General features: G+C 37.8%; 1 long non-coding RNA gene across 1 annotated transcript in view; it reads left to right on the top strand.

Moving 5' to 3' along the window:
- LOC138749224 (uncharacterized) overlaps positions 1-21,286 on the top strand; it is an 88,665-nt gene that overhangs the window by 54,959 nt on the left and 12,420 nt on the right. Inside the window, exons 3-4 of the long non-coding RNA XR_011348494.1 lie at positions 8,654-8,730; positions 10,764-11,822. This is a non-coding gene — a long non-coding RNA (uncharacterized lncRNA). The remainder of the gene's footprint in view (positions 1-8,653; positions 8,731-10,763; positions 11,823-21,286) is intronic.

Raw genomic sequence — 21,286 nt, 5'->3', positions numbered from 1 at the left:
CTACACTCAGTCCATACCCTTCCCCTATCCATGTAGCTGTCTAAATTTTTTAAAATTAGTGATTTTCAAACTTTTGCTTTCCACTCACAAACCATCCTAAGTAATCCCTATGCCATCGGGGCCCTGTGATTAGCCAAGGATTTTGTGGGTCGAAAGTAGAAGTTTGAAATCCACTGTTTTAATTGTACCTAATTGACTCGTTATGTGCATGGTTTCATAACTCCAAAGGAAATGGGCCAATGACAACTTTGTTCAAGCAAAATAGGTCAAGAGCAGTGGTTCTTAACCTTTTTTCCCCACTCACATACCACCTTAAGTAATCTCTCACTAATCATGGCATAAGGATTACTTAAGGCGGTATGTGAATGGAAAGAAAAAGTTTGAAAATCACTGATGTAGCTAATGATCCATCAGGGTAGATGATAGGGAGCAGTTGATTTAAAGTATGCCACATGAAAGATTAATTCACAAGATAAGATTCATTAGGTTGAGGGTAATACAGACAGATTTGTGAGCAGACAGAATGCAAAATGTAGGAATAAGCAGGTAAATTTCATGGTTGACAGTCTGTAAACATCAGGGCCTGTGTAATCAATATTAGGATAACCGGTATTTACAATAAGTATTGATGACAGATGAAAGAACAAATTGAATTTTTTTTCAAGTTTGTTGATGATACGAAGAATTGGACGTACATCCATATAATGTACAAAGGGACAGGTTTAATGAATGAATAAAAAAGGCAAATGTGATAACATGAGAGGAAATATGTAATTATTCACTTGACAGGGAGAATAGAAACATTCTTATTTAAATAATGTGAGACTACTAAATGTTACTCTTCAGGGATATTTTTAAATTTAGACATACATCATGATAACTGGCCATTTCGGCCCACGAGTCTGTGCCACCCAATTTACACCCTATTAACTTACACTCCTGGTATATTTTGAATGGTGAGAGGAAACTGGAGCCCCCGGAGAGAACCCACACAGACACGGGGAGAATGTACAAACTCCCTACAGACAGCACAGGATACGAACCCAAGGCCAGTCCTGATTGCTGATGCTATAAAGGTGTTGCGCTAACCACCACACCAACCGTTTGGGTGATCTTGTGGAAGAATAAGAAAATATGCCTGCAGGAAGAACAGGGATTGAGAAGATAAATGTAATTTTATTGTTTATTGCACAGAAAAATGGAAGTCTTGCTGCAGAGCATTGTTAAAAACATGAAAGGAATATAGATGGCTTTGTCCTGCTTATTTTAGGATAAATATACTTGTCTTGGATAAATTCAGCTGAGTCATTTTATTAATTGCTGTATTGGGGTTGAGTGGTGGTGCAGGGGGTGGGGGAATGGGTGGGTTGATTTCCTCTGAGGACGTCAAATATTTCCTTTTAAATGAGAGATCGTATTGGAACAGATATGATTCTGAGTCATCTTAAGAGGGAAAATGCTGAAGGATTGTTTCCTCTGGTGGGGTATCTCAAAACAAGTCACCAAGTTCCCAAAATCAAGGATAGCGTGGTCATTGTAGCAGTTAGTACAATGCCTGGCTTTGAACCGGAAGGGGTCTTTAAGGAGTTTGTATGCTCTCCCCGTGACCTGTGTGGGTTTTCTTCAGGTGCTCAGGTTGCCTTCCATGTTCTGAGGACATATGGGGTGAGTCAGTTAATTGGTCACGTGTGCATTTGGGCATTGTGGGTTCGTGGGCAGAAGTTTCTGTTCCCTTGTGACATCTCTAAATTAAAAAAAAATTGGTGATTTCTTCTTGGAAGTTTTTAGTGCTTTGCCTTAGGAGACTCATTGTTGAAAATATCCATGTCTAATTTTGATAGATTTTTGAAACAAGTGAATCAAAGATTATGTGGCTGGGTCAGTGAAATGAAATGGAGAACAAAGACCAGATCAATGGGAGAGCAGGGTTAAGCAGTGATAAACCTGCTGCTATTTCTTTAGTGAGATTCTGTTAATTTCCTCCACATCCACTCAGAGTTGAGACCTCATTTGTTGCAGATGAACACATGAGGAGCTGGGACTTAGTTAGGGTCCGGCAGGTTGCACCAGAATGACAGAGCCCACTTTTAATCTGTTGCCATGAGATCTTCCATATGTTTGTGCAAACTGCTAGTGTGTGTCAGAGCACACGAGATGAAAAGAGGAGTGGAAAAGCAGCAATTTATCAGTGCTCAATGGAGCAAGTATGAAACCCTCTGATAAGGAAATTCTGAAGCCCAGGAGTTCAATCTTTTAAGCCTCTGAGGTCCCTGAGGAGCCAAAATTAATTATTTGTTAAGAAAGTAATTCCCACCACCACCTGCTCACTCCAGGATAAACTATGCTTCAGATTATAAGAAAAAAAATCAAAAACGAACAAAGCTTGAATTATTCTACAAGCCCTCAATATATCTTAGAATGTATTTTAGTTTTGTATCCATTGGTGAAATGAATGGTTGAAAGTAAGCAGTATTTTAGAAGGCTTCAAATACATTAAAAAAAAACAGGGAGGGAAAACCAAAAGATAAACCAATCATTTTCAAGTCAATCTACTTCAAGATTGCAATTTAACTTCAAATAACATTTGCTGATACATCAATACAGACAAAGTATATAAATCATAATCTTAATTCTGCCTCCAGCAGCTATTAACATACAAAATAAAACGAACAAAGTTAAAAATACTCAACAGTTCAGGCAGGAGAGAGAGGGAAAGAAAGAGACAGACAGACAGATATAGAGAGAGAGAGAGTTAATATTTCAGGCTCATAATATTTTATCAGAAGCAAAAAAGACATTATTATATCTTAAACTAATACAAAGTGAAAGGGAATGGCAGGCTATGACATTGATGAACAGTATCCTGTAAAATATTGATATATTGTGGCGTTTTGTGTGCAAGCACAGCAAAGAGTCTGAGACAACAGGCTGTGAGCTCCGGTATCACAACTGCTTTAATTTGAATCTCGTGCTGGAGCCTTTGAGCCCCATCTCGGTTCCACCCTTAATGTCCCAGCACTTCCATCCCAATGACGCAAGACCTTCCAGTCTGGTCCAGAAGAGACAGACCCGCGATGCCATCCTTGCCGTGGTTGTCCCACCATCTGTGAGTGACAAGCAGGGCCAGTTTGCCACTACAAGCATGTACATCGACACAATATATTTATTTTAAATTATATTTTTATGTATATATGTGATTATTATACACTGTGTATTGTGGGTGCTCATGTGCATATGTGCACGTGTGCGTGTGTGCGCGTTTGAGTGTGTGCAAGGACATGTGTGTGATTGCGCGCGCGCGCGCACGCTCATGCACCATGGTCCCGAGAAAGGCTGTTTTGTCAGGTTGTATATGTATAGTCAAATGAAAATAAACTTGAAACATAAAGAAAGCCATGATAGTTTGGGAAATGGATAATTAAATGATAAAAAGAATAATGATCCAAAATAAAAGTCTGAGTAATGAGATAAAGTGAACAAAAAACAAAGAAATGCTCTGAAGTTGCCAGATATTACATAGAGTGACAACAGAAACATTACAAGCAGTTATTTGAAGAAAATTATAATCTGAATTGTTGAATCAGTGTTGATTACAGAAGACTGTAGTACACCCTAAACAGTTTTGGATCAACATAGAAGGTCAGAGATGGCCATTGGGTGAAGAATTAAAGTGGGGTCCAGCTGGGTAATATTTGCAACCTGACAACCCATTTTGCCTTTGCTAATGTCAATGCAAAGGCAAAATGCAGTTCCTCTGAGAATGTAATTTTTAAAGTAGTAACCAAAATAATACTGCAGAGTTCATTCCATAATAGGTTTTGATAATTCAGCAAGGTTGAACAACAACAACTCCTTATTTGGTAAGATAATAAAGGACTTAACCACTGAGTAAGGGACATGACCCTGATTAACGAATCCCAAGAGAATTCTAAGAAATGTGTACTTATTTGGAACAGTCTGCTTGGATGCTCTAGAAACCTAGGGTTCGGAATGTATACATTTTTTTTTGTAAGCCTCGTGGCAAACCCTCATGGAGTTAGACTAGGTGCTTTTGGCAGTGATTCTTGGCATAACAGAGTTCTCATGCTTTGCAAAATGATTAAAAGTTTGTTTTTGCAGCTGTATTTGTGTTTCCTTTTGAGAAACCTCAGGCCCACTTTAATATCTCCATATCCCAATCCAGATAGCCAGTTCATGTGAGATGGATTGGAATGCTGGTTCATGGAAGGAAGAAAATGAAATGAAGACTGCTGCATGGAACTATCTGGGGTTTGCAAGTCATTGCCATTGGTCAAGTCATTGCTAGGTTCTTGATTAGTAAGGGTGAGAAAGGACACAGGAAGAAGGCAAAATAATTATGTTGAGAGGAAAAATGAATCAGAAATTATTTGAATGGTGGAGCAGACCCAATGGGCCGATTAGTCCAATTCTGCTCCTGTGATATATGGTTTTATCATTCTTAAAGGAAAATAGAGGAGGATTATGATAATTGAGAAGTATATCATAGAATGATAGAGGAAATTTTAAAAAATGATGGTGCTGCTCCTCAAAGCTGAGAAGGAGAATCCCGTGCGAGGACCCTAGAGGGAAGATCACCAGTGCAGCAGACCAGCAAGGGGTTCTGTGCCCAAGACTCACATAAGGCTGAGGACTGCAAGGTGACCGACATCTGAGAACCAGGTATTGGAACTGGGAGTCATGAGGGTGCTGATGGAAACAAGGGCTCCTGAAGGCCTTGGATGCAAGCAGCTGCCCAACCTTATGGAAGGTTTGGGATCACCACCATATCAGAGAGGGGGCTGAGGGGCTGCAGACTTGTGGGAGCGCAGGAGCCAAATCCACAGACTCTTGGTGTCTCTGAAAGAACACACTTTTGATTTTCTTTCTCTTATTGGTGGGGGAACCGTACTCATTGGCTCCTCTTTGTGCGCCTTTGTGGCAAACAAGCATTGACAAATGCTCATGTATTTCGAAACATGATAATGAAGGAATATTGATTCTCTTTGGGTTGCTGAAGAGGAGCTTAATGGAATCCTTGCCACATCATAGAAATACAGAGATTGGAATACAAAGCAGAGCAGGAGAGTTAAGGTTTGTAAAGTGAAAAACAGAGGTCTTCTTTAGCTCTGAGGAGCAGAGAATCATTGTGTGCGATGATTATGCAGACTGTTACTCCTCAAACCAGCAACAACAGAAGATGCAATTCAAAAGGGTTAAATTTTAACTCTATATTTATTAATGACTATTAACAATATAATGTTTTAACACAATTAACCCCACGAGAAATGTACAGATATCATATCTTTATAGACAGTGTCTATAAACCTTTCATAAATTTATCAGACATGTGCCTTTCACACAACTCTCCAGTTGGTCTCCACTCCTTCAGCTGGAGTTCTGCTCCCCCAACTGGTGTTCTGAACATTCCACTCTCTTTCTGTCTGCACAGCTCAACCCAGCTGCACCACAAGTCACAGAGTTCCCAGCAGAATTCCATCCTTTATGATGACAGTCCACAGTCCAAAGGGTTAGCCAATAGTCCATATACAAGAGGGATAAGGTGTTCTGGTACACTTGGAAATGTAGGAATCTTGTTCAAAGGAGACAAAGTTATCTCAAACAAAAAGATCTTTATAACTTTTTATACCTAATCGATGCCATTCCTTAAAGCCTGCAACTAACACAAATGACTGAAAAAGATAGTTATCTATAACTATTATAACCAAAATATTTTCTAAATCAAGCCCATATTCTCAACCTATTTCTCATTATCGGATTATGTGTCAATTTCGAAAAGGAAAAGGGTAACAAGGAACCTAAAATTGCCAATTTAGATAATGTTTTAGAAAACTTCAGTTCCATTTCTACCCAAGAAGGGCGATTCACTAATTTATCAAAAGTAGATTATGTATATTAATTGCCCAATAATAAAATCAAAAATTTGGAGGTGATAATTCCCCCATTCTTTTAGTCTTCACGATTGGAAAACTTAAGAAATTTGGATGCTCCAGTGATTCTCTATCTAGTTTCTGAAGGTCACTATTTGATCCATATTTTTACACCTTTTTCTACAAGGTAACCTTAATTAGAGGGAGGGGGTAGATTAGATTTTTTTTTGTTTTCTTTTTTTTCCTCTCTATTCCTTTTTTTTAGATTAATTTGTTAAATAACGGTTTAAATATGGTTGTCATAGATCATATCATTAAATTAGACAGAATTTACCCTTTGTTTAGATCAAGGGATTGTCTAATGCAGTTTTATTTTTCTATCAAGAATTATTTTTAAAATAAATATTGTTTAATAAAAAATATGGATAGATTTTCAATATTCATTTATATTAATTTGTGATATATATATGATATGACCTGTTATTTGTTTTATTAGAAGACTTTGTATGTCGGATTTATATGCTAAATTCAATAAAAGTGTTTTAAAAGGAAAAAGAAATGTAGGACTCAATACCTTGGTGTGGGGAGAGACAATTTCCTCATCAATAATGGAGGTAGACAGGTTGGATAACTTCATGGATAATGAAGATAGAGAGGGGCTGAATTCACTAGTGAGTCAAGTCGTCACCTTTATTTATCATTCATACCATAACTGCTAATGCAGTGGTTCTCAACCTTTTTCTTTCCATACATATAACACTTTAAGTATTCCCTTTGCCACAGGTGCTCTGTGATTAGTTTGAAAACCACTGTTTCAATCGTACCCAATTGACTCGTTATGTGCACGGTTTCATAACTCCAAAGGAAATGGGCCAATGACAATTTTTCTCAAGCAAAATATTTCAGTAACAATTGGGTCTAGAGAGGTGGTTCTCAACCTTCCCTTCCCACTCACAAACCACCTTAAGCAATTCTTTACTAATCGCAGAACACCGATGACATAGGAATTACTTAAAGTGGTATGTGAGTGGAAAGAAAAAGGTTGAGAACCACTGTGCTAATTCAATGCACAGTAAGGATGAAATAGCATTTCTCCAAGATCAATAGCAAATTTACATAAATAAGAGTTAAATATTAAAACACAATACAATAAAAATCCATGATATTCTAGTGCACATATGTTTTAATAATTGAGAAGCCTGATGGCTTGGGGGAAAGTAAACTCTTGTACAATCTGGATGTGTGCACCCGAATGCTATAAGTATCTCCTTCTGGATGTCAAAAGGGAGAAAAGTTTACAAGAGAGGTGTGAAAAGTCCTTGACAATGTTATTTGCCCTCTACATGCATTGTGTGATGTATATATCTGTCATGGTAGGAAGAGAGGCCAAAGTAATCTTCTCTGCTGATCTCACTATTCTCTGCACGGTCTTACAGTCTGCAATGGTACAGTTTCCAAACCAGGCAGTGATGCAATTACTGAGAAAACTGTTAATACATCCTTTGTAGAATGTAGAGAGGGTGGAAGATGAACTTTCCTCAGCCTTCGCAGGAAGTAGAGGCACTGCTGGGCTTTCTTGGCTATTGAGCTTTTGTTTAGGGACCGGGTGAGATTCTCTGCCAAGTGCGCACCAAGAAATTTGGTACTCTTGACGATCTCAACAGTAGAACGAAATATAATCAATGGAGAGTGATCCCCCCCAGGCCCTCCTGAAGTCGACAACCATTTCTTTTGTTTTATTAACTTTCAGATACAGGTTGTTGGCTCTGCACCAATCCATTAATGACTGCACCTCATCTTTGTACACTGACTCATCATTTTTGCTGATAAGGCCTACCATGGTTGTATTGTCAGTGAAGTTGATGATGCATATATGGAGGGAGCAACAGAATGTCTTGGAAAGTAACAGAAATAAATATCTTAATCAGCAATTACAGTGTGTAGGGAGTAGAAGTTTGAATTATTGCTGGCAAATCATGGGACTGTTGAAGATAGGATATTTTGAAGCAGGAAATTAGAAGTGATTAAGAATGTTGGAAGATGACGGTATGGGACAAATGAGACTGAACAAAGGCTAAATTTAAGAAAATAGGTGTAAAAGCATTGGGAAGAAAGGCTGATGCTTTATCAGGGCAATTCTGCCTGTGATTCTAAATTGCTATTAATACAAGCTGTCATGGCCTTTAATCAGTAACTTACATTACCCAACTTGTTTCAATATTTATGAGTGGTTCACAGGTATTATATATATAAAATGCCTTTTGATTTTCCAATTCAGTAAAAGAACATGCATTGGTTGCAGATTGAATGTCATGCTTTTCAACTTTTGTAATAATCCACAGCAAGGAAATGTACTCACGAAACAGGATTCTGCCACGACTGCACGTGGTCGGTAAGGTGAAGTGACAGAATTGGGGATGGTACTTCCAATTGTCCCTCCAGGCTGAGTTCCCAATTGCTGATGGGATTTAGACATGTTCTCAGCGATAGAATAGCAAATTCAATTGAATTTCTTTGTAGAAGGCAGAATTCATTGGGGCTGAACAGGAGATTTGTTGGGAGATTTTAGCCATTGTTGCTCTTGCTGCATCTTCAGCTGAAACAGATATGGAAAACATGCTGTGTGCTTAACCCACAAAAGAAAAATCAATTTCTCAATAAATGCATTTGAACAATTAAGTCCAATGAAATATTCCAGGGCATCCTACCACCATAACTTTCTGTAATAGGCTGCTAACAAACTCAATATCCTATTTTCTTCCTAGGTGTCACTCTGATCCCTTTCAAGTCTTAGTCACACATAACTACAAGGACTGCTATTGCTTTAGGCTTTCAGCAAAAGGTTAGTTCAATTTGTAAAGGTTTCATCAAGGATTTAATTAATTATGAAGCTTAAAACATAGCCAGTGCCTCAAAAATATTTTAGGCAGTATGTTTCCAGAGAAGTCTTCAATTGTCCTTAGATAATTCATACTTGAGGAGATTCTTAATTACTTTCCAAATAATTATAGCCATTGGGTATAGCAAAAAAACTTAAGATGACAACTTTTCATAACTAATTGCATAAGAGTTTTCACTTTCGCTGTTCTGCTTAAATGTTTTATTAACAACCCACTGTCAATATAATCAATTTGTTATTCACCATCAACCAATAGTATTTCAAATTAACTATTAGCGAAAAGTCTCAATATTTAGTTGGAAATCTGATTGTTTCAATAATTTGGAATTGGCACAATGTGCATCTGAATATGAATATTAATTATTCAGTCTTGTTTAAATTATCAGACATTGATTAGGTTATCTTTGCAATTTAATCCAATCATATCCCAATTCTTATCATAATTTAAAAATCCAAAAGAATTGATAGTCAAATAGATTACAAAATTAGTTCTTGCAACTTAATTATATTCACCAGCCACTATGTGAATAAATTTCTATGTACTTCAGTTTTAAATGGCCAACTCATAATTTGAAATAATGTACACTTATTTGAGACCCTCTCACTCAAGGAAGCATCTCAATATTACTGTCAAATTAACTTGGTAATCTGAAATGCTTCACTTAGATCACCCCTCACAGCCCGACTCTCACCTAGCTCCTCCGACTCACAGCCGAACACACTTCTTACACATATAATTCCCAGGGGTGCAGTAAGTGTTCTTCCAAATCCTTAGCCTCTCTTGACAGAACAATCTTCTCATTGCAGCATGTAAGTCATGGCATTGAGTATAAAAGTCAGGAAGTTATGTTGCAGTTAAACAAAATTTTGTTTTAGCCACAACTGGGGTATTGTGTGCAGATTTGGTCACCACATTACACGGAAATGTGGGGGCTTTAGAAATGGGGCAGAAGGCATTTTGCAGTATGCCTATGCCGTCTGGATGAGAGTATGTTAACTATGAGCGTAGAAGGTTGAGAGGGGATTTGATAGAGGTATTTAAAATTATGAAAGGAATAGATAGAGTAGATATGATTACGCTCTTTCCCCTGAGAATAGGGGGAAAAATTTTAGAAGTAATATAAGAGAGTGGTGGTTGAGTGGAATGACCTTCTGGAAGAGGTGGTTGTGGCAGGGTCAATTCTGTCATTTAAGAAGAGGTTAGATGAGTACATGTATGTAAGGGGGTTGAAGGGTTATGGGCAGGGAGTAGGTGGGTGGAACTAGTTGGAGTTTCACATAAATCGGTGTGGACTAGAAGGGCTGATATGGTCTGTTTCTGTACTGTAATTGTTATATGAGGAGAGGATGGACAAACATGGTTTGTTTCCTCTGGAGCATCAGAGACTGAGGGTTGATCTCATAGAAGTTTAGAAAATTATGAGAGATGTAGACAAGCTAGGCAGTCAGATTCCTTTTAAGTGTGAAAATGTCAAATGCCAGGCATAGCCTTTAAGGAGGAGTTGGGGAAATTTTAAAGGAGATTAGTGAGGCAAGTTTTTTTTAAAAAACACAGAGAGTAGTGCCTGGGAAGTGGTGAAAGATGATAGCAATGGTTAAGAGGCATTCAGAGAGACACATAAACAATCAGGGAATGGAAGGATATGATATACAAGCAGTTGTAGACTGAAAGGCGCGTCCCTGTGAAATGCTTGCTACTGTGCTATTCCATTCTCTGTTCTACAAATTAATCTGGTGAATCACCTTTGGACTGCCTCCAATGCTCCAGTATTCTTTCTTAGGCAAGGGGACCAAAACTGTTAGGTTCTTCTGCGACTTTATAGAACAAAGGAGGAAAATGCAATATTTTGTTTTGAATTTTACCTTTCAATCTTATAAATGCAGGAAAGACATTACTGCCTATTATTAACAACAGAGATCATAGCTGTCAACTATATCAAATGCAAGAACTAATTTATCTTCGTTCTTCTGCCCAGGAAAAGAATGAAAATATTTCTGGTCCATGACACTTGCCTAGCATAAAAGTGCATTGCTACCATGGCAACTGTGAAAACCTCTGCAGCAATTTTTGCCTGGAGAAGCTACAGACGTGTTTTGCGCCTTTTGATTTCCTGACATACGGAAATGCTTCAAAATTACCACCAACATGTTCCAATTCACATTAGTGCTATTACTACTGGCAATTTATTGTAATGCCAGGTTAAAATATCTGTACTGTTCATCACAACCAACAGATCCTCAATACAGAGGTAACCTCAATGAGTATCAGTTACCATTTGAATATATTTTCGTAGTATTCTTGCAGTTTAGCAGCAGCACTTAGCTGGTACTAAAAGTACTTTTTTTTTTGCCTCTTATTTCCAATTATAATCAATTAAAGAATAAAAGCCAAGCAGACTATTTACATCCTTTATGCCACCAGCCAAAACATCTAATAGAAAATTAAAGCAGAATGTGTAATCCCAAACCCCCAGGGTCTAATAGCTATTGATGTGTCCATGTATCTTTTCTGGGGCATTTTGTTAAAGTGACAGCACAGAAGCTTTAAATTGTGAAGGTATTAGCTTTTCCTTTTACACTGACTGCAAAAATGGCTTCAACTTATTCTGTCTGACCATTCAGTTGATTTCAATGTGAATATCCCCGAGGTAACGGATCTACAGGAAGCAATAATCCTGTTAATTTTGAAGCCGGCAGTAATACCAGATATGACCCAGAAAATCAATCACTTAAAATTGATCTCTCAAAGCTATTAGACTTCTTTGCACAGGGAGCACATATTGCAGCATTCAATATTGTTTCTGTCCAGATTACACACAAATGCATGCGTGATGTCACTTGTCTTCCAAATCAGATTTCACCTTCCTGTTGCAAATTGCACCACAGATGAACAAAGAATATGGGCCTTGACAGGAAAGTTAGTGCTCATAGAATGAATTTAGCTCACTCAAGCCATCTCATCCCAAGCCTTGATTTGGTGAGGATTCCATTATGGAAATCAACAATGAATCCATCTTAGATTGAGCACGTTATAGGTAAGACATTTTATCAGAGCCACCTGCCTACATTGTGTCATACCTTGATGAAGGGCTCAAGCTTGAAACATTGGTTTTGTATCTTTACCTTTGTTATATAAAGTATACTATTTGACCTGCTGAATTTCTACAGCATTGTGTTTTTACTTCTATCACTGTTTCTGAAGAATTTCATGTTTTACTCCTGGAATATTCTCCATGGTTTCCTTCTTTTGCTGCCATTATCTCCAATTCTTTGTGAGAGAAACAGAGTACTTGCTCCTGAATCTATCCAAATTCATCACATCAGGACAAGTCACTTCAAACCACTCTGTTGGTACCACCATCACTTGAGGATTTGCTGGCACAGTAGGAATTGTCCATTCAGTTTATGTTTGGCACCTGAAATCAAGTAAATGGACTCATTTGCACACGACTCCATGCATGCCACAGTTTAATTTAGACAGGAACTAGCACAGGACCTTGGTACCTCAATTTAGAGTGGATTTTTATTTGATGTAGAAATAAGGGCCCACAAGTGCTGTGTAAGAACAATTACAGAGTCAATTCAACTGGAATGAATTCCACTCTCAATTAACTAAATCAAACTGCTAAACATGAAAATGTGAAATAACCTTGTCTCCAGTAAAACAGGATATTTGATCATAGGTTTGCTCAGACATTATCTGGTAGCACTTCCATACTGGAAAAGAGATTGGGATTAATAGAAACAAGTCATTAATTTTTGTTTAAATTACAGCTGAATATATCGTCAAATAATCCTTGATACTGTCTTCTCTGTTGCTCTATTTTACCAAATCTAATGAGAAACAAGGAACAAGAGTTACATTAAATAAAGCAAATTAAATAGTAGAATTTTTTATTTTTATGGCCCAAGGGCCTTCAATGTATATTTCAAGAAGAAATTGCCAAATACTGTAGTTTTACAATGGCTGATTCAGTTTGGACACAGCTATTTGATTTCACTTATAAGACTTATGTAAATTGTCTTTTAACAATGATTAGCTAAGGAATCCAAATAATTGCTACAGTTCTTTGATAAGGCTCCTGAGAATGTGTTAAGGAGCTCTAAAATTTTGGATATTAATCGTTCAGCTTGCAAACAAGGGACGTGTAAAGCATGTCTAAAGTAGACTGAGTTAAACAAATTCCACAATGACATGCAGCAACATCAAGCAACCAGAATCAAATTAATTCATCTCATTAAATTTTTTATTTAACGATGAAGACAGAAGCTTAGAAGTCACATCATAGAACATTACAGCATAGAAAACAGGCCAATTGGCCCTTCTAGTCTATGCCAAAACATAATTCTGCTAGTCCCGCTGATCTGCACCCATTCCATTACCCTCCAGACCTCTCCCATCCATGATCTATCCAATTTATTCTTAAAACATATGAGTAAGAATGCTTTACCACGTCAGATGGCAACTCGTTCCACACTCCCACCACTTTCTGAGTAAAGAAGTTCCCTTTCCCCTTTCACGCAAAAGCCATGTCCTCTCATATTTATCTCTCCTAATCTTAGCGGAAAGAGCCTACTCCCATTTACTCTCTCTATACCCCTCATAATTTGGTAAAGATCAATCAAATCCCCCCTCATTTTTCTACACTCCATTAAAAAAAAACACATGTTTAATCTTTCCCTCTATGTCAACTCCTGAAGGCCCGACTACATCCATGTAAATCTGCACTCTTTCATTCTTATGATATCCTTCCTGTAGTTTGGTGACCAGAACTACACACAATACTCCATAACATCCCTACTCCATAACATCCCTACTCCTATACTCAATACTTTGATTTATGAAGGCCAAGAAGCCAAAAGGTCTCATTACAACCCTGCCTACATGTGACACCACTTTCAGGGAATTATGTATCTGCATTCCCAGATCCCCTTGTTCCTCCACACTCCTCAGTACCCTACTATTTACTGTATATGTCCTACTTGATTAGTCCTTCCAAAATACAATATCTCACACTTGTCTGCATTAAATGCCATCTGTAATTTTATGTCCCATTTTTCCAGTTGGTCCAGATCACTTGGCAAGCTTTGAAAACTTCTTCACTCTCCATAATGCCTTCAAACTTAATGTCATTGGCAACCCTTGGTGGTCCAATTGACCACATTATCATCCACATCACATTAATATAGACAACAAATAACAATGGTCCCAGCACCAATCCCTGAGGCACACCATTAATCACAGATCTCCAGTCTAAGAAGCAATCATCCAACACCTCTCTCTGTCATCTCCCTTTCAGCCAATTTCAAATCCATTTACAACATCTCCATTGATACCTAGTGTCTGAACCTTCTGAATTAACCTCCCAAATGGGACCTTGTCCAAGGCTTTACTTTTTAAAAAATTTTTAAATTTTTTTCACACTATGAACCATATTGACCAAAATACACACAAACATTTCCCTCTTGAATATACAGTGTCATTTTCTCCCCTTTTCCCCCCTCCCTTCCCTCACTCCTTCCCACCCCCCTCCCTAGCCACTAAACATTCAAAATATACAATACAGTAAACCCATTAAACGATGTCATCGCACAATGAAAATAAACAAGAAAATTGTATCATCTACTTTTACACACTGGGTCAGTTCATTTTGTCTTCTTCTCATTATATCATTTTAGGAGGTGGAGATCCATGGTAGGCCCTCTCTGTTGTGTTCCATGTAGGGTTCCCAAATTGGTTTGAATACTGTGACATTATTTTTTTAATTATATGTTATTTTTTTCCAATGGAATACAATTATTAATTTCTATGTACCATTGCTGTACTCTCAGGGTCTCTTCTGATTTCCAGGTTGACATTAAACATTTTTTTGCTACAGCTAAGGCTATTATAATAAATCTTTTTTTGTGCTTCATCCAATTTGAGGCTTAGTTCTTTACTTTTTATATTACTTAGAAGAAAGATCTCTGGATTTTTTGGTATGTTGCTTTTTGTGATTTTATTTAATACCTGATTTAGATCTCCCCAAAACTTTTCCACTTTCTCACGTGCCCAAATTGCATGTACTGTTGTTCCTGCTTCCTTCTTATAGCGAAAGCATCTATCTGATACTGTTGGGTCCCATTTATTTAACTTTTGGGGCGTGATATATAGCCTGTGTAACCAATTATATTGTATCATGCGTAACCTCTTTCTTTTCCAATCTTTTTATTATTATTATAATTTATAAACACAATACAGTTCAAAGAGATATGAAAAATACATAGTAAATAATGAATTAATACAGAGATATTAAACAATAATATTGCAGAATAAAAATATATCATAAAAAATTTTAGATCAGTTTAGAGTATGAACTATCTCTAAAAAAAATGATATAATTCATTAAAATATATAAAAAAAGAGAGAAAAAAAAACCCCAAAAAGGAAGAAAAAATAAATCTAAATTAAAAACTTTTAAAAAAAACCTACCGATATAGCTAAATCACGCCGATCACTCTGATCTCATCTAACAGCCCAATTATCATACATAATCATAAAAAGAAAACAGAGCCAGATCAACTCACCACAAATGAAAATATTGAATAAATGGTCACCAGGTTAACTCAAACTTAGAAGGGGATTCATAGACAGAGTTTCTATCATGCGTAACCTCATGTTTATTGTATTTCTCATAGTTCCGGAGCATAGCTTTGCCCATTTTTCATTTTTTATCTTTATGTTTAGATCTTTTGTTTGGGTTTACAGCTTATTTAATCATTCTCTTTCTCTTGCAGCTTGATGTACATGTTTGTTATAAATCTTTTAATTATCATTGTGTCTGTAATCACATATTCAAAGCTGCTTCCTTCTGGTAACCTCAGCCTGCTTCCCAATTTGTCCTTTAAGTAGGTTTTCAGTTGGTGGTATGTAAACATTGTACCATGAGTTAAACCATATTTGTACTTCATTTGTTCAAAAGATAATAAATTATTTCCCAAAAAAACAATTTTCTATTCTTTTGATCCCTTTTCTCTCCCATTCTCTGAAGGAAAGGTTATTTACTGTGAGAGGAATTAGTTGATTTTGCGTCAATAATAATTTTGGTAGTTGGCAATTTATTTTTTTTCTTTCTACGGGAATCTTCTTCCAAATGTTGAGCTGATGGTGCAGTACTGGTGAACTTATATGTTGCACCAGTTTTTCATCCCACTTATAAACTATATGTTCTGGTACCTTCTCCCCTATTTTATCTAGCTCTGACCTGGTCTAATCAGGTTTTTCCCTTGTTTGATAAAAATCTGATAGATATTTTAATTGTGCTGCTCTATAATAATTCTTAAACTTTGGTAGCTGTAAGCCCCCTTGTTTGTACCATTCTATTAATTTATCTAGCGCTATCCTCGGTTTCCCCCCTTTCCATAAGAATTTCCTTATTATTTTCTTTAGCTCATTGAAGAATTTCTCTGTTAAGGGAATTGGTAACAATTAAAATAGGTATTGTATCCTTGGGAAGATATTCATTTTAATGCAATTTACCCTTCCTATCAGTGTTAGTGGTAAATCTTTCCAATGTTCTAAATCATCTTGTAATTTCTTCATTAACATAACATAACATAACATAACAATTACAGCACGGAAACAGGCCATTAGGCCCTTATAGTCCGCACCGAACCAAACACCCCTTTCTAGTCCCACCTCCCTGCACAATGCCCATAACCCTCCATCTTCTTCTCATCCATATACCTGTCCAACCTTTTCTTAAATAATACAATTGACTCCGTCGCCACTATTTCTCACGGAAGATCATTCCACACAGCTACCACTCTCTGAGTAAAGAAGTTCCCCCTCATGTTACCTCTAAACCTCTGCCCCTTAATTCTTAACTCATGTCCTCTTGTTTTAATCTTTCCTCCTCTTAACGGAAATAGTCTATCCACATCCACTCTGTCTATCCCTTTCATAATCTTAAATACCTCCATCAAATCCCCTCTCAACCTTCTACGCTCCAAAGAATAAAGACCTAATCTGTCCAATCTCTCCCTATACTCTAGATGCTTAAACCCAGGTAACATTCTGGTAAACCTTCTCTGCACTCTCTCCACTCTGTTTATATCCTTCCTATAATTAGGTGACCAGAACTGCACACAGAACTCCAAATGAGGCCGCACCAACGTCTTATACAATCTCAACATCACCTCCCAACTCCTATATTCCATGCAATGATTGATAAAGGCCAGCATACTAAAAGCCTTCTTCACCACCCTATTCACGTGAGTTTCTACCTTCAGGGAACGATGTACCGTTACTCTTAAATCTTTCTGCTCTTCTGTATTCCTCAATGCTCTCCCATTTACCACATATGTCCTATTCTGATTCTTCTTACCAAAATGAAGCACCTCACACTTATCAGCATTAAATTCCATCTGCCATTTTTCAGCCCATTTTTCTAAGCAGTCCAAATCCCTCTGCAATCCTTGAAAACCTTCTTCATTATCCACTATTCCACCTATCTTAGTATCGTCTGCATATTTACTAATCCAATTCACCACCCCATCATCTAGATCATTAATGTATATAACGAACAACAATGGGCCCAATACAGATCCTTGAGGCACACCACTGGTCACCGGCCTCCAACCTGACAGACAATTATCCACTACCACTCTCTGGCCTCTCCCTTTCAGCCAATGTTCAATCCATTTGACTATCTTAAAATTTATACCTAAAGACTGCACCTTCCTAACTAACCTTCCATGTGGTACCTTATCGAAGGCCTTACTGAAGTCCATATAGACAACATCCACTGCGCTACCCTCATCCACATTCCTAGTCACCTCTTCAAAAAATTCAATCAGATTGGTCAAGCATGACCTTCCTCCCACAAATCCATGTTGAGTGCTCCTGATCAGACCCTGTCTATCCAGATGTTTATAAGTACTATCTCTAAGAATTTTCTCCATTAATTTACCTACCACAGACGTCAAACTTCCAGGCCGATAGTTGCCAGGCTTCCTCCTTGAACTCTTTTTAAATAACGGAACCACATGCGCAATGCGCCAATCCTCCGGCACTATCGCCATATCTAATGACATTTGGAAAATTACCGCCAGAGCCTCTGCTATTTCCTCCCTCACTTCTCTCAATATCCTGGGGAAGATCCCATCTGGTCCCGGAGACTTATCCACCTTTATATTCTTCAAAAGCCTTAAAACTACACCTTTTGTAATCTCTATATTCCCCATATTTACCCAATTTGCTTTTTTTATCTCACATCTCCCAATATCCTTCTCCTTAGTGAATACCGAAGAAAAGAAACTGTTCAATATCTCCCCCATTTCTCTAGGCTCCACACACAGTTTTGCGCTCTGATTTTCTAAAGGACCAATTTTGTCTCTAGCTTTCCTCTTACCATTAACATATTTGTAGAACTCTTTTGGATTAGTTTTCACCCTGCTTGCCATAGTTTTCTCGTACCTTCTTTTAGCTTTCCTAATTCCTCTCTTAAGATTCCTCTTACATTCAATGTATCTTTCAAACATCTCCTTAACTCCATGCTTCTTATATCTAATGTACGCCTCCCTTTTTCTTCGAACCAAGTTTCCAATATTCCTTGAAAACCACGGCTCTCTCAAACCTTTTGCCCCTCCTTTTAACCTAACAGGAACATAAAGCTTTTGCACTCTCAAAATCTGATCTTTAAAAGACTTCCATCTCTCTACTACATCCTGCCCACAAAACAAATTGTCCCAATGCGCACCCTGCAAGTCCTTTCGCATCTCCTCAAATCTAGCTTTTCCCCAATCAAAAACCTCAATCCTTGGCCCTGATTTCTCTCTTTCCATAATGACATTGAAGCTGATGGGATTATGATCACTGGACCCGAAGTGCTCGCCAACACCAACCTCCGTCACTTGACCCATCCCATTTGCCAACAGTAGATCTAACACTGCTCCTTCTCTGGTCGGCACCTTTACATATTGTTGTAAAAAACTATCTTGCACACATTTCACAAACTCTAACCCATCCAGTCCTTTCACAGAATATGGTTCCCAATCTATATGTGGAAAATTAAAATCTCCCATAATTACAACCCTGTGCTTATCACAAATATCTACTATCTCCCTACAGATTTGCTCCTCTAGGTCTCGGTCCCCTCCGGGTGGTCTATAATACACCCCTACAAGTGTAACCTTTCCTTTCCTACTCCTCAGTTCCACCCAAATAGCCTCCGTGGATGTGCCCTCTAATCTATCCTTCCTTGGCATCGCTGTAATATTCTCCCTGACAAGCAATGCAACCCCACCTCCTCTTGCCCCTCCGACTCTATCACACCTAAAACAACGAAACCCAGGGATATTCAGTTGCCAATCACATCCCTCCTGCAACCATGTCTCACTAATCGCTACCACATCATACTTCCAAGTATCAATCCACACCTTCAGCTCATCCACCTTTTTTACAATACTCCTGGCATTAAAATATATGAATTTCAGAGATTTCCCAATTTTTAATCCCTGTTTTCCCTCATCTTTAATAACAACATTATTTATTTTTCCTGCCAATTGCCCTTCATCTTCTTCCAGAGCATTTCCCTTCTCTATCACCTGCCCATCCATATTCAAATACTTACTACAAACTTTCTTTGTTTGCATTCTAACCTTCTCCTTACTGCTCTGTACTATTTTGTTCCCTCCCCCCAACCATTCTAGTTTAAAGGATCCTGAGTAGCCCTAGCAAATACCTCTGCCAGGATTCTGGTCCCCCTGGGATTTATGTGTAACCCATCCTTACTGTACAGGTCACAGCTCCCCCAAAAAAGGTCCCAGTTATCCAGAAACTTAAAACCTTGCCCCTTACTCCACCCCTTCAGCCACGTGTTAATGCTCCACCTCATCCTATTTCTATTCACACTGTCACGTGGCACAGGGAGTAATCCAGAGATTACCCCCTTTGCGGTCCTTCTTTTTAACTCCCTACCTAACTCCCTGTACTCACTTTTTAGGACCTCTTCTCTAATTCTCCCTATGTCATTGGTACCTACATCTACCACGACCTCTGGCTCCTGTCCCTCCCACTTTAGGATATCTGGGACATGAGCAGCAACATCCCGGACCCTGGCACCAGGGAGGCAAACCACCATCCGGTTCTCCTTGCTGCGCCCGGAGAATCCCCTATCCGTCCTCTTAACTATGGAGTCTCCTACCACAATTGCCCTCCTCTTCCTTTCCCTCCCTTTCAGAGCTACAGGGGCCGACTTAATGGCTGATAATTCAATTTGTATAGATGGCCTAGCTTATCATTTAGTCTAATACCTAGGTATCAGATTGCTTGTGTTTGCCATTTAAATGGTGATACTTTCTTAAATTTTGTGAAATCTGCATTATTCATTGGCATCACTTCACTTTTATTTGCATTGATCTTGTACCCTGATATTTCTCCATATTCCTTCAATTTCATACGTAATTCTTTTATTGATAATTCTGGTTCTGTTAAGTATACTATGATGTTATTTGCAAATATACTGATTTTATATTCTTTCTCTTTTGTTTTTATCCCTCTTATTTTATTTCTGTTCTTATCCATTCTGCCAAGGGTTCTATAGCTAAAGCAAACAGTGAGGGAGATAGTGGACATCCCTGCCTAGTTGACCTGCTTAATTTAAATTGGTTCGATATATATCCATTTACTGTCACCTTCGCCAATGATCCCTTATATAATGCTTTAATCCAATTAATATATTTCTCTGGTAGGTTGAACATCTGTAGTACTTTGAATAAATAATTCAATTCTACCCCTGTCAAAGGCTTTCTCTGCATCTAAAGCAACCGCCACTGTTGGCATCTTATTTCCTTATTTCCATGGATTAATTTAATGAACTTACAGATATTGTCCTTTGTTCGTCTTTTCTTAATAAATCCAGTTTGATCTAGTTGTACTATTTTTGGTACACAGTCAGCCAATCTGTTTGCTAATAGTTTTGCTATTATCTTATAATCTGAGTTAAGTAGAGATATTGGTCTATACGATGCTGGTGCTAGTGGATCTTTCCCCGTCTTTGGTATGGCTGTAAGTATTGCTGTTTTACATGAATCTGGCATGTTTTGTGTTTCTTCAGTCTGGTTCATTACTTCCAGGAGAGGAGGAATTTAAATGTTTTATAGAATTCTATTGGGAGTCCGTCCTCTCCAAGCATTTTATTGTTCGGTAGCTTTTTTAATATATCCTGTAGTTCCACTATTTCAAATGGTTTTATCAATTTGTTTTGCTCCTCTTCTTGCAATTTTGGTAGTTCAATTTTAGCTAGAAACTCATCTATTTTGTCTTCTTTTCCTTCATTCTCAGTTCGGTATAATTGCTCATAGAATTCCTTGACGTTTTCATTGATCTCTGTTGGGTTATATGTAATTTGTTTGTCCTTTTTCCTTGATGCCAATACCGTTTTATTTAGCTTGTTTTGTTTTAAGCTCCCAAGCTAGTATTTTGTGCATTTATTCTCCTAGCTCATAATACTTCTAC

Source organism: Narcine bancroftii, chromosome 1 (assembly GCF_036971445.1).
Source record: "Narcine bancroftii isolate sNarBan1 chromosome 1, sNarBan1.hap1, whole genome shotgun sequence".
Lineage (NCBI taxonomy): Eukaryota > Metazoa > Chordata > Chondrichthyes > Torpediniformes > Narcinidae > Narcine > Narcine bancroftii.
This window is presented reverse-complemented; position numbering and strand designations above follow the sequence as displayed.